The sequence below is a fragment of the Silurus aristotelis genome (assembly GCF_946808225.1).
Source record: "Silurus aristotelis genome assembly, chromosome: 1".
Classification (NCBI taxonomy): domain Eukaryota; kingdom Metazoa; phylum Chordata; class Actinopteri; order Siluriformes; family Siluridae; genus Silurus; species Silurus aristotelis.
The window spans coordinates 23,427,254-23,439,847 of NC_139574.1; positions in this window are offsets into that span (position 1 = coordinate 23,427,254).

The window sequence follows — 12,594 nt, forward strand, 5'->3', positions numbered from 1 at the left end:
CAAAAATTTCATTTGTTTGTCTATGCCAGTCTGGTGGTTAATTTGCTTCTTCCTGGTGTAGTTGTTTGTGACATTCTAGTGGTGTATTGGGCATGGTTTAGTAGTTTAGTAGTTGGCAGTGGTGGACAGTAATGAACTTAATGTAATTCGTTACTGTACTTAAGTAGCTTTTTTTGCGTATCTGTGCTTTACTGAAGTATTTCCGTTTGGGGAGACTTTTACTTTCACTTCACTACATTTCAAAGTGAAATATCTTACTTTTTACTTAACGACATCTCGCAAAACCAGTCGCTCCTTTATAGTGGATAAAAACTATACTGGTCAAGCGCGCGACAAGCCACCAATCAGTGCAGAGCACGCGCTCTTATTTAAACTTGTTTTGATGGCGAGGCATCTTGTGCGCATCCACCGCCCGGAGAACTTCACTCACTCATACCCTCAGAAAGGACAGGCGGGGGTTGGGTGACGTCATGTCAGTAAGGAGAACTGAATCCAAATTAAAATTATGGATGACAAAAAAGGTCTAAATCCTCAAGCTAATAAAAAAGAGGAAAGAAGTACGGGAAAACATGCAAAAGATAAAAGTGTGTATGCAGCTCATCTCGTTACAAGAAGGTAGTAAATGTATTTTCTGAAATTGGCTAATAGCCGAATAGCACTTAGGTTATGCTGTGATGTCTGCTATGCTTTTACTCATAGAGCAATATTTCTTTTAGCTGCATATTATTATAATTTATTGTATGTATTTTATCAGAATGTGTGTAGCAACAAAACAATCACAGCCTAACTAGTCTAATTGTTGGATTGTAGACAGCACTTATTGATTTGGTTACCTTTAATTAAGGTGATGTCAGAAAGGTTTTCTGTGATTGTACTGAATTGGTCCTGAATTGACTTCAGTAAGGGGAATCTCCAGTGCAGATTAAAAGACACGCATTATAAGTATGTAGATGTTGTATGTATTTTATGGCTACAATTAGCCATGGAGTTGTATGGTTCTTGGTTCTGAGAGTTAAATAAATTGTGCACAATAACGTGAAATTAAGTGTGCAATAGCCAAGAATCATCCCTTTTGTAGATTACTGAAAGCAAATGTTGCACAGTATCTATATTTTATGGTGACCAGCAAAAACTGCCAGCATACAGTTTGTTGTGTTTTTCACATGTATGTGATGGTTTTACTGGTCAGCTAGCACTTGCTAGCTATAAAAACATGCTGGATTCTAACCATCACAGCCTGTTATCCAGCATAAAAGAGCACAAAGCACAAAATTGTTTTTATTTTTTAGAAGGTTGCACTTTTGCAAATTCTCTACCAAACCAGGTTCTGTTTCTCTATTGGTTAGATAAAGCCAACTAAGAGGCAACCAATGAGATATTCTGCCTCCTGACCACCAGGAGGAGGCAAATACTTTGTGTTAAATGCTGTGTACACAAGCGTTGAATACAGGAAGTGAACTAAAGTAACCCTGTTCTGGGGATTTACGTCCTTTGTGGTTTTTCTATGTACATATAGAGTTAACAAATGGTAAACCTTATGTTAGACTGCAAGCAAGTAAACTCTCCAGACTGTTTACTCATCTTCACTGTTTATTGTTGCACAGTTATTGGCTGTAATACAGTTATAACTATAATTCTCATCTTAACACATCATACATTACATACTGAAACCATTTTCATTTAAAGAATGCAACCAAGTTCATTGTGGAAAAAAATTTTCAAGTCAGACATTTTCCCCGTCCAAGTTTTGCTCGGATAAAAACCCTATCAATCATTTGTTACAGCAACAGAGTCACAGACGGTAAAACACCTGCTTGGCACTTTTACATGTCAAATCATTTGAGAAGCCCACTATCAGTCAGTGCTTTCGATTGATTATAATTGCTTGTATAAATCATAATTTGGGGCTTCCGGCAAATCAAAAAGAAACATGCTTTCACTTGCTAATAAAATTCCACTTGAGAGTTCAGTTGACTGTTTTTTTTTTTTTAAGCTGTGGGGAAAAACGTTACCTTTTTGATAAATAAAAATGTAAACCAATGGCATGATAGTGTCATTATTATATTATACCTAGATTACCTTCAACTACTGAGAAATATTTTGTCTTTGGAATAAACACAGCTTGTCATGATTTGCAAGAAATTAATTTGAAAATAATAAAAGCAAGCCATTCAAAGAATTTGCCACTCATACCAAACCACAAAGTCAGAAATTTTGATTTGGACTACTTCTGGATTTAAGACTACTATTATTTGCTTCAATAATAATTTTTTTTTTTTAAAGTCTACATTAGGATTTGTATGGGCTAATAGAGTATATGTATATATTATGTATCCAAAAAGATCCAAAATTATTTGGCCCTTTATCTTTATAAGTGAAGGAAGGAATTTGAACCCTTCTGACAGTTAATCAATGGCTTTGGGGCTGATTATGATTCAAATGGATTATGCGAAGGATCATCTCTAGGTTACGTATATACCCCTAGTTCCCTAAGCGTTAGCCAGTCCTCCATAAAAAATCTCGGCCAAAGGCTCAAAGGGGGGCTCAGACAGAGCCTCCAACACTACGGACAGGTCCCACCCATTCACTCTTGGACGCACCGGGGGCCGCACCGGGGGCCATGGAGAAAACGCGTCAGGAGTGGGTCTCTGCCCACTGAAATCCCGGACACGGGGTGTGATACGCCGAAATGGCAGGCACGTACACTGTGAAGGTGGATGGAGCCAACCCTTTTGCGAACTGCTCCTGCAGAAACTCCAGTGGAGGGAGCTCTGAATTGGAGAATGGTCTCTACCACGTCGGTGGAGAGACTGGAACCTCAAAGTTTTGCCCCTTCAGGGGGCCACAGTCACAGCTTTCACAACTCAGGCGGGGGTAACCTACTTCTCCCACTGATTGAGGGGATCCCTCCTCAGAGGAATCTCCCATGGAGGCTGTTCGAGGAGGGCCACCAGGTCCGGCAAAGCACGGACAGCCCGCCCACCGTGGGGCTACCAAAAGGAGACAGACTCTGTCCGGGTGAATTCTCTCCCGAACTCCCAGAAGCAGCGCAATGGGGGGAAGGCGTAAAGGCGCATCCTCAGCCACAGTTGTGCCATGGCATCCAGTTCCAGTGGAACCTGCTTGAGGGTCAGCAGCTTGAACCGGAACCTCATCAAAAAGCGGTTCAGCTGACATCTAGGATAGGATGCAACCCACCATCCTTTTTGGGAACTATGAAGTGCCGGCTGTAGAACCCAGACACACGGAGGGACCACCTCGATGGCTTCCTTCCTCAGGAGAGTGTCTAATTTTTCATTCTAGGACCAGAACCTGCTTGCTTCTCACCAGACTGGTAGAGAGCCCGTTGAACTGGGGCAGGCAAGACCCGAACTGAATCGCATAGACTCCCACTGGGACACGTCTGGCAAAGCAATCCAGGCTGCCAGGTTCTCTCTTAAGGGTATTAGTCTCTCGAGACCCGCCGAGCAGCCCCATAAGAGCACCATGGGAAATACCGCTGGAATGCTGCCGATTGTCTCTTGCACACCTGGAACCTGTAGACTACCGAATCAACTGTGTCGCCAAAGAAGCCCAAATTAGAAAGTGGTGCGTCCAGAAGCACGACCTTGTCCCTGTCAGGTATTTTGGACAGGGTAAGCCACAGATGTCTCTCGGTGGCCATTAGGGCAGCTGTAGACCGGCAAATGGCCTTAGCGGTCTTTTTTGTGGCCCGTCGAGCCAGATTCACCGTACGGCGGTCCCGGAAAACTGCCCCGGATTTATGCTCACCGGCCAGCCATGCTATATCCAGCTTCTGAACAGCACGTGTCACAACTAGGCGCTCTTTGCTATTGGGTTCTCAAGGGCTCTTCTCCTTGGAGGAAGACATCGCAGAAAGGCGTACCTCCGAAGCCAAACGAGAGCTGGACCAAGCAGAGCAGGAATGAGAAAGGGAAAGTTAGTCTCCAGACCTTCTGTGAGATCCCTGAGAGAACCCCATTAACCGGCGTACTGCTCTGCCTCAGCGCTGCTCTGCCTCAAAGAAGGCCCGCCGGGAGTGGAGCAGCCGCATGGGCATGCGAGCGCAGTGCTGGCAATCAGCTCTCTCGAGAGCCAAAATCGCATGCTCCGCTCCCAAACAAGCCACACACAGGCTGGTTGTATCCCTTCCTGTAATAAAACGGGGGCAGGGAGAAGCACACGGCCGTAAAAATTTTTTTTTCGATGCCTTCATTATATATATATATATATATATATATATATATATTTTTTTTTTATTTTTTTTTTTTTTTTGACAGACAGTCAGACAAACATTAAATTTACACAAAGCGCTTAGTGAATAAACAGAAGCTGAATACGGCTTCTCTCCATGGGCGCTTTATACTTCCTGCTTTCAATTTTGACTGATTAGTCTCATTATTCAGAGCATGGACAATGCAGTCGCGTTCCCAAAGTGTTCCGACGCAGCTCGAGTTCCTGGAAGGGAACTGACTAGTTTTCCTTCTTACATTTAGTTTGTATTAAAAAGAAGCCAAGTAAAAGAACAATAGAACCAAATAAATGTCTGCTGTAAGATGAGCCAGACTGTAAATGTTTACTAACTGCTGTACAAATTACAGTAAATAATTGATTTGAATTTAGAGGTCGTCTAGTGGTTAAGATGCAGCGCTCCCACCGCTGCGACCCGGGTTCGATTCCCGGTCAGGGAACCATCCCCAGCCACTCTTAGTGCCGGTCCCAAGCCCGGATAAATTGGGGAGGGTTGCGTTAGGAAGGGCATCCAGCGTAAAACATGTGCCAAATCAAACGTGCGGAGGATCCGCTGTGGTGACCCCTAACGGGAGAAGCCGAAAAGAAAGTTTTTAATTGAATTGAATTTAGATGTCTAGATCTACATTCCTTGTAAAACATACCATGAGGTAAGCCATGGTCTTAGTAAAGGGTTTGATGTGGTTAGACTGCATTGTCCTTAGAGAGATATTTGATTACATATCTCTTAGAAGTCTGTTTCACATTCCACATACCACCCTCCTTCTCTCACTCCATGTTTTAAAAACATCTGTAAAAGAAAGTTAATTTCCCCTCAACTTGATCTAAAAATGAGTCTAGTTAAATAAAATGAATAGTGGCACCTTAATTTATGAATGAAAGCCCTGTGTTTGCTGAGGACATTCTCAAAAAGGCTGCACATAAGCTGTGGGTTGTAAGCCCCTAATACTGCCTGAGCCATTGTTATGACAGACAGTGGTCAGATGATCTCACTGGACAGGTATTTGTTGTTGCTGCTGCTGCTGCTGCTGATATCAAGACTGCAAGGCTGAGTGTTCCCACCACCACCCACTTCCTTCCAGAGGCTTAATCTAGAATCTAGTCCACACTCCTGGGAATGACATTATACAGGACAGAATTTTGTCTTGTTTACAAACTAAATATTATTGTACTTTTCATACGAAATCATATTGGGAATTTATATTATTGATTCAGTAATTAAAAGAGATGTATTTGTACTTCCAATTTGTTTAGTTACCTTACAGGAAAACTAATAAGAGCTTCCATCCAGTGTGTATTCCCACCTCACCTACTTACCTGTTCCTGGAATTGCATTAGGTGACAGGATATGCAGGATAAATGGTTACTAGAAGTAAGTGAATGAGTGAAGATATTTTGGTGTAAAGCTTCTTGTATGTAAACACTAAAAGGCATTACAAATAATTAACTACTTGTTTGACATTTCTTATATACATGTACACCAGTGAGAAAAACACAGCTCCAATATGAAGATAGTGCTACATGTTCTTTTAATATATTCCTTACCTCCTTTTACTCTACTTGTATTCCAATTTAATAATGGAAACACTCTATGATAAAGAATACTTTACATGAAAACTTTAAAAGTTCTCTGAGAGAAACATTTTATGGAACACCTTTTCTTTGTTCAAGCAAATGTGCGAGTTGTTTAAATCATGTGCATTTCATTCTGTCAATACACACAACACTTCACCATTATGAAGGTTTCTGTAATATTTTAAAGCTTTTTTACTGTAAAAGCTCCCAGTGTTCTTATGAGGAAATTCTGATTTAATAATAGATTCATACAAAAGAAAAAGGATGACGCAGTTTTTTCCTTTGTGTCATGTGACCAGACAGCTGACGTGATAGAGTTGTACTATTTTAACTATTTTGTACCAGGACTTATAAAAAAGGGGGGAAAAAGACATTTGGGACAGTGTCATTAACATGTAGAATCCCTTAAGGCTTTTTTGTTTGGGAAAGATAGATAAGTACAATCTTTGTGTCACAAATACCCATGTCATGATGATGAAATCTTTATGTCACATAATGCACAGTTTCATGCTGAGACATGCTGAAACATGCTGAGGCGGTTTCCTTTAGAACATTGTGTTCCTGCTGGAGATATACTGACTCAATTCGGCTTAACATTATCCATGCTATTTACATCCTGCTGTTTTAATATTGTTTAATTTTCTTGATTTCCTCTTGAAGGTATGCCAAAAATACATGGAATTTTAATGACCAAAGGAAGTACTAGATAACATTCTTTTATGACACTGCTATTTCTTGAACTGATATACTGAAAAAACTACTGGGACATTTCTTTGCATGGAAATGGATATTAATAGACAATGATTATGGCACCAGTAAACAGTTTAGCAAACAGTAAACTACACTTTATTGAACATCTAAAAACCTTAGAAATCAAGAAACATTCATACCAGTTGATCATTTTACCTGAATTTACAATGCAAGTATATAAAAAAAGCAATTGACTGTTCAAAGCTTTGCTATAAGGCATTATTGTGTTTTAAGATTTGAACATTGCTGTGCTATAACTACAACTTCTTACATGCCTATCTATTGCTTAGAAGAATCCTAGGAAAACATACTTTAGAAAAATAAGTTCTGGCTCCACTGAATTATTCCTAATGTCTTTAAAATATTAGTGACGAATGTTCTTAAAAACAGCATTGAGTCTTTGCTTAGTTTTTTACTGAGGTGTATTACCAAGTAAATCAGAATAAAAAAGTCACAAAGCATGAAGTTTACAGTACACAGTGCATCATGAGGGCAATGCTGGGAACACAGTAAACAGTAAGAGTAGAGCGGTGGGAACAAGTGTCAGAAAGCTGAGCGGTCAAATTGACATGCCAGTGTTGTATTCTCACATAATCGCCTGAGAAATCTCTCATCCACATTTGGATATGCATAACATGCACAGGGAAATACAGAACTGCCATCTAGTTTTCTAAGCATAATCTCAGTGCACTGTCCTCATAGCATAAACAACTACTCTTATACAACAACAGAATATCAGCAGAAATGACTGCAAATATGTTTACCATAAACACTTTCAAGCTGACTGTTTTTTTTTTTTTTAATGCAATGAACATGATGCAGTGTAATTACAAGTGGTGAAGCCACCTGAATGAGCACACATAGACAGCATGTTTTAAATAGGTGTGTTCTGCATTTTTTTCTTTTTTAAAGTACAGCCAAGCCTACCTTAGTTTAATGGGTGTGTTTGCCCGGCGGCTCATATTTAACATTTGTTGTCAGGGTTTAAAACTTTGTTTATGTTCTTATTTTCCCACAGACACTCATCAGTATTTTCTCATTAAGATATTACTTCACTATAATTATTTCAGTGTAACATTATAGATTGACAACAGAGAGAACAAAATAACCAGGTACACCCATTAAGTCCAGATACTCCAATCATTTTAGTCAAAAGTAACCATTATCATAATGTCATGTTCTTATAAAGACAAATGTGTGGAAATATAGTGTCAAATGATATATATGTGTACTTCTAGTTAAATTTGATTAGACTAGAAAAGTTCCATTTATGTCACCTATGTAAAAAAAACAACCCACAAGTATAAAAACAATTTAAAGAAAGTACCTATGCTTTTGACAAATATGATATACCCCCAAAAAATACCCAGATTATAAATGGGAAGAAGAAGTGCAGTTTGTTAATTGTTACTTAAAGAAAAAACAAAACTAAAAGCCGACACCAGGTTTCTGGGAAGTGCATGTGGAATATATGAGGTGTATCAAGGCTAAGTGACAAACACAAGCTCAGTCATGTACCATGGTTTTGAAGCTGACCCCATAGGCATTAGGAGCCGAAGCTGTCAACTGGATTGATGTAAGATCATACATGTTATGTCACACAAACTGGTAAACAGATATTTGACTATGTTGCTCACAAACTATAAGTACAATATAAAGCATTGTACTGCTGGCTTGTGCATGTTCGTGTATTTGACAAGGTTTAAATTTGAATTACAAGACACAAGGATAGTGTTTTAGTTCATTAGGTGCATGCATCTCGCTGTTCTATTATTTGACAAGCCTTTGTAAATTTACTTTACATCTGGGAAGCAGAGTATTGACAGAGTTGAAGCAGAGCTTATAACATGTCATCTTGACACCAGGTCTGGAGCAAAACAAGGGAAATTATACAAAAGCAAGATCAAGGACTATGTGTTAATGAACAACAACCTCCACATGCACCCATTTTGCCATCTAGTTGAAAGTCAACCTTAATGGTTGACATTTGTCCTAAGTGGATTTATAGCCATATAATGGATATAGTGTATAAGATTTTTTTTTTTATTGAGGTCTAAGAACCAACTGCTATCTGAAAATATTTGTCACCTAAACTAAAACTCCTTTAATCATTCACCAACTTCAGCTCTATTTCTACTTGGCAAGGTAAACAGAAAGATGATGGTTAGTCTATAATAGAGATCAAGCATGTGCCTGAGATCAATGTATGAAATAACTAAACAGACCTTGAGGCCTGTGCCACAAATATGAGGATATATTATCAGTCCCAGGTTCCAGTAAGATAACTGCCCACACAATACTGAAATACGTCAGCATCCACATAGAGAACTGAAAGAATCATTGTGTAGTTGTATTGTTTTTTTTTTACTTTTAACTGTCAGAAATTCCCAGTTAAAACACAAGATATTGAATAAACGTTTGCCAGATTTTGCAGCTGAAAGTGACTACTTTATTTTTATTTTACATATGTAAAATACAGCAGGACAAGTCTGTTGTGCAGAACTTAAACATGATACAGTATAATTTATGATCTAATGTTAGTAAATCTGTTTATTATTAACAATGTAGCCTTGTGTTTATCCTCCTGGGATGTGTGTGTGTGTGTGTGTGTGTGTGTGTGTGTGTGTGTGTGTGTGTGTGTGTGTGTGTGTGTGTGTGTGTGTGTGGGTGGGTGTTTGTTTCATTCTTGTTCTGCCTAGCACCCAGTTACACATGACTGTTAAACACACCTGGCAAAAAAAACGTATTGATCGTATCTGCCTCAAGGCTATTTTCATGTTTACGGATCCAATCATTGATTTTCTATATTATTCCTACTTCATTGGCAGAAACTGATTACTGCATTACTTCCTGATCAAGTTACGTTCGTGTTTTTTCCTCAGTTATTGAAATTGAATTCTATATTTCAGATGTTAAAACATATTACTGTAGAACTCAAAAGAGAACTTCAATTAGTTTTGAGTTAAGAGTAAAAAGAGTTATTGAATACAGTTGTTGTCTGTGTACAAAATATTTTTGTGGCTTTTGAATCTGTGTCTATTTCCTTTGACTTCAGTAGGTTTAATTTTGATCTTAAACCAAATGGCTTTAAACACATTGCTTGTTAAGGCAATTATGTTAGATTGCACTGTGAGGTAACAACTTAAAGCTAGACACTATTTGTGAATAGTAATTTAAAAAAAAACTCACAATCTATTGTTGTTACAATTATTTTTGTATTCAAATATTACCATTGTCCATTGGTGTGCATGAGTCCCCATTTACTTAAATATGCATACACATCCAACCTTAATTAAACTAAAATTTAGTCAATTGGGCTGGATTATTTGATTGTATAGATATTCTCAAGAGAAAGATGCTAGAAAAAAATGTTTGTTAAAAAACCTTAACCCAACACTAATTTAACATTTTGGAATATTACTCTGTAGCATACCTCCAAATAGAAATAGAAACAAACAATATTTATGTGGAACAAATGATTAAGTATATAACATTCATCGTCATACAGATCATACAGATAAATAATTTTCCTTCACTGAAACAGTGTGGTCCAAACATGGCAATTCCGAAATGACTTGTGCCCAAAGGTTGGAGTTAAAGAAATTGAGGGACCTGAACTGAACCTTACCTAAACGAATGCTCTTGAGGGCAAATCCCCAACAATCCCAGGGACCATTTTTTAAAAAAGAAAATAAAAAAAAATAAGTATGAGGCGAAATTAAAACCTTCAACGCAACACAGGCTTATTCGTGACATCCTTTAATTACTCAGATATACAATAAATAAATAAACGCTAGCGAAAATCTTTTTTGAATCAGTAAACATAGTTTTATTGATGTGGCAAGTCTTAAAATCAGCACCAAAATTCGCCATGATACACACACACGCGCCGGCGCATTTTGTGGTATTTTTTTCCTTATAACACCAAAACTAACTTAAATTACTCTGTAGTTTTTTTATCCTAAATATTTTCTCTGGGCCACGGCTCATTTAAAATGGACTGTGGCAAAGTGTAAAACTGTTCTGTGGTCAGACGAATCAATATTTGAAGTTCTTTTTGGAAAACTGGGACGCAATGTCATCCGGACTAAAGAGGACAACCCAAGTTGTCAGCTCAGTTCAGAAGCCTGCATCTCTTATGGTATGGGGTTGCATGAGTGCCTGTGGCATGGGCAGCTTACACATCTGGAAAGGCACCATCAATGCCTAAAGTTATATCCAAGTTCTGGAGCAACATATGCTCCCATCTTTCAGGAAAGACTTTGCATTTTCCAACATGACAATGCCAGACAACATACTGCATTAATTACAACATCATGGCTGCGTAGAAGAAGGATCCGGGTACTGAAATGGCCAGACTGCAGTCCAGATCTTTCACCCATAGAAAACATTTGGCGTATCATAAAGAGGAAGATGCGATAAAGAAGACCTAAGACAGTTGAGCAACTAGAAGTCTGTATTTGACAAGAATGGGACAACATTCCTATTCCTAAACTTGAGCAACTTGTCTCCTCAGTCCCCAGACATTTGCAGACTGTTATAAAAAGAAGAGGAGATGCCACACAGTGGTAAACATGACCTTGTCCCAACTTTTTTTTAGATGTGTTGATGCCATGAAATTTAAAATCAACTTATTTTTCTCTTAAAATGATAAATGTTCTCAGTTTAAACATTTGATGTCATCTATGTTGTATTCTGAATAAAATATTTAAATTTGAAACTTCCACATCATTGCATTCTGTTTTTATTCACAATTTGTACAGTGTCCCAATTTTTTTGGAATCCGGTTTGTACATGCACAGGCATAATAAATATATGAATAGCTTGAAATGTTTACTTTACGAAAACAAATATTCTCAGATTATGTAATCCATATGAAAGTTAGAAGAGGTACAGTTTCTCCGGTATCACTTCATTAACCGTCCATGTGAAAACATTGCAAAGGTTCCGTTTGGTGTCCTGATGATTTATATATTTAAAAAAAATTTTAATACTTTCAAACATTTACAAGAATATTTTGTCCTCATGCTTTAGGCTTCGTATGGTTTCACTAAACTAAGTTTGCATAAAGCATTCATATTTGTCCATGTCAATGTTGATCAGGGTATTAAAAACCTGAAACGTATTAATTTACATTTACATTTAGAACAAAGTACATTTAGAACAAATAAAAATGTGCGATTTAGTTGCGATTAATTTTGAGTTAACTCGTGACAATCATGTGATTAATCACAATTAAATGTTTTAATAGATTGACAGCCCTAATATGAATATGACTAATATTAATCTATAATATTATGTGAGGTCCAGTTACCAGCGTGACACTAAAACAGTTAGTAGTAATGGCTACTTTTTACTGAAGTACATGTCAGAGCCCAAACATCTTTACTTTAACTTGAGTAAAAAAGTGTAGTCACTACTTTAACTTTTACCAGAGTCTTTTAAAACATGAGTATCTGTACTTCTACTTAAATGAAGGATGTGTGTACTTTTACCATCTCTGCATTTTGTTGCTTTCTGTCTTGCTTATTCATCTTCGTAAACTAGTCTACATTTGTAGTGCATGAGAGTCAGGAAATGATACGCCAGTGGTAGATTAAAAAAAAAAGCCACGCAATGACAGGAAATAGGTTGATAGGCTGAAAACGGTGCACAGCGAAAAGAAAAAATATTGTAAACAGAAATATATTTTACCAACATAGATTAAAAATAAAGTAATGAGCCTGGTTTAAAAAAGTAAGAATTATAAAGTACAGATATTTGTGTAAACAATACAGAGTGAAAGTAAAAAAAAAAAAAAAAGTAAAGAAAAGAAAATTTAAAATAATATAATATTTTATAAAAATACAAATAAAAAAAAAATTATAATATTAAAGTAATGATACGAGAAAAATCTACTTAAGTAGAAGTATTTGTACTTCATTACTTCCTACCTCTGCTTAGCAAGATAATAAAAATAATAGTCAATGTTATATCTGTTCATTAAAAAGTAATTGCATTTCCCACATATAAAATGTA